Genomic DNA, 3,081 nt, shown 5'->3' on the forward strand with positions numbered 1-3,081 from the left:
CACTAACGAAGTGCTTCAGTAAAAATTATCATGTTTTTGGTGTTCCCGCAGAGCTCGAAATACGGTGCGCTTTACCATATTCCAGTAATTTTTTCTTCCTCATTGTTAAAAGGTGTCAACTTATGCATTTATTTTAATGCTATTAGTAAGTACTTCAAAGAAAAATCGTTATATGTAACAGCAAATCATAAGTTTTTCTTCACAACTTAAGCAACAAAACGCATTCAGTACAATGACAGAAAAAGTAATGTTAAGTTTCATGGCTAACAACAGATTCAATGATACTACCCAGGAGTCAGGTGTTTTTTGATCACGAGGGAAAAATAAACCTTCTAAATATAATTTAAAAAATACCAATTCCCTTTATTGAATCTATCGCTTTCAAAAATCAGCTTCTTTGAAACAACTTTCGAAATTGTATAACACTAGTATTTCTAACAATATAATGTCAAATTTCTTTTTAAAAAACTCCCAGTCGAGTTTCAAAGTAAAAACGGATATTGATTATCTATCAACCTTCTTTCCTCACACTTTCTTGATGTTTTTTTATTATTATTCTTAATGCATTTTTACTAAAAAAAAAATTAATTTAATAATCATCTCTTGTTATCAATTTATTTCTTCTCTCTTCAAATAATCAGTTTGTTTCTCTTTTTTTATATTTATAGCATTTCTAACCATTTTATAGATTTATCGAAGAAAGCGCAAAGCTCGTTAAGATTTGAAATAGTTTATATTATTTGTTCGGACGTCGTAAATCGAAATTTTTAACAAACCCTCTCACTCCACTTCACTATTTTAACAAGTTTCTTTTATCATATCAAAATAAGGGACAATTACGAATGTTGTATTATATTACTTATTTTGGAGTGATTTTAAAACATACTTTTTTTAAAAAAATTATACAAAGGCCTGAAAATTAACATTTATGGTGTCTGGTTTAATTTGGTTCTGTCAAAAAATAATACGAAAAATATAAATAGAATAAAGTAATGATAAAATTTTAAAAAAATTATAAAACAAATAAATTAAAGTGAATTAAGAATGAAATAAAAAATAAATATATATATAAATAAAATGAAATAGTAAAAAAATTAATTAAAAAAAGGAATCTTTATATTTTCTGCCCTATTAATTTTGATTGCTTTCATCTTGTGTATTTTTAAAAATATTTCCCGAATTTCTGTTTTATCAAGTATCAAAACATACTTTTTTTTAAATCAAAACATACTTTTTTTAAAAAAATTACACAAAGGCCTAAAAATTAACATTTATGGTGTCTGGTTTAATTTGGTTCCGTCAAAAAATAATACAAAAAAACATAAATAGAATAAAGTAATGATAAAATGTTAAAAAAATTATAAAATAAATAAATTAAAGTGAATTAAGAATGAAATAAAAAATAAATATATATATAAATAAAATAAAATAGTAAAAAAATTAATTTAAAAAAAGAATCTTTATATTTTCTGCCCTATTAATTTCGATTGCTTTCATCTTGTGTATTTTTAAAAATATTTCCCGAATTTCTGTTTTATCATGTTTATGACTAAAATTTAAACCAAAAATTGAATTATTTTAAAAATACATGTAACGTAAGAGAAAAGGAATTTTAATATCGATATAGGTGAATATGTTTTAAAACACTTCGAAAGGAATAAATATCATAGAAAATCGTTTGATTCTGGCAAATTTTGACTGCGATGTATTAACCTCTAGAAACAGCATCATACAAATGATACAGAATACAGTAAATCTCTTTTTTGATGATGAACCACTAAAAGCATCTTTTGCTTAATCAAATAGCGTAAAGCTACCGGAAAGGGTAAAATAGCAATAATAAATAAATGAATTAAAATTATTTTAGCTTTATTAATTGTATTGGCAATAGCTCTTACTTTTGTGCGTGTATTCGTTGTCTTATTCAGAATTGATTTATTGATTATTTACTTTTTCCCCTCTCCGTACGAAGCACGAGTATTCCGTTAGTGAAAGAATAAACCACGATTTATGGTGTAAGAATTGATAGTTGCTCTTATAGTTGAACAAGAAAGACTTGCTTTGTTTAATTTATTTACAACACAAATACATATTTATTATTGAATCCAGCAAAATTTCAGAAGCAATGCAACTTCACAGATGATCAACTCAATTTAGTCTAGTTTCAATTTAGTCTAGTTTCAATTTAGTGCTTAGAAGAAATCTATTACGAACTAAAACAAGTTTGGTTTTCACATTTTAATTTTGCACCAAATGTATCATAATATTTTTAAAGAATTATTTTCCCAAGTTATGTTGAATTTAAAATCTAAGTTAAACGTCTAGTACAATTTAAAAAAATCTACTTAAGAAACTGATTTTAAAGTCAGGTGAGCTTTTAGTTAAGAGTTACACTGTTAAAATAAAAATTGGGAAATACAATTACTGATTTCTTTGTTTTTTTAATTTCAACCGGTGATCATTACGCTCTTTATTTGTAGCATGTAAATGAAGTACATTTTTATCCATAAAAATAAAATAGAAAATTAAGAAAAAAACATTTCTTTATTTCAAAACAGATATATTAAGTTTTTATTTCGATTATTCCAATGTTGTTTCATTATTCCATCCTTATTTATATTCATTTTTTCCCATTGTACGTCTTTTTAATAATATATCTTTGATATTATAGTCTAAATGAAAGCTTTACCATTGACTAATCAAAAAATATCAGTAGCTTTGTTTCTTAATTCCCAATTAAAGAACTGCAGAATTCCAATTGAAGAACCCAGCAAAAACAATGTACTTATTCATCAGCCAAACATTTAATATTTAGGATATTACGAGCACAAAATAATTAAATTTAAAATAAACATATCTGATCTCTTAATGCTATTGCAAAGTTCTTCTCACTTGGAAATATTTTAGCTAGCCGGCCTTGCTAAAGCGAAAGAAATTAATCTCTGAATGAGTATTCCATGCACGACTTCTCCCTTCAGTTTTTATTAATTCACGAATGGATAGATCAGTATAAATAAACATTTTTACATAAGATGCTTTTTTAACAAATTATCTGCACTTATTAATCATTATATATATATA

This window comes from Parasteatoda tepidariorum, chromosome 1, assembly GCF_043381705.1.
Source record: "Parasteatoda tepidariorum isolate YZ-2023 chromosome 1, CAS_Ptep_4.0, whole genome shotgun sequence".
Taxonomy (NCBI): Eukaryota; Metazoa; Arthropoda; class Arachnida; order Araneae; family Theridiidae; genus Parasteatoda; species Parasteatoda tepidariorum.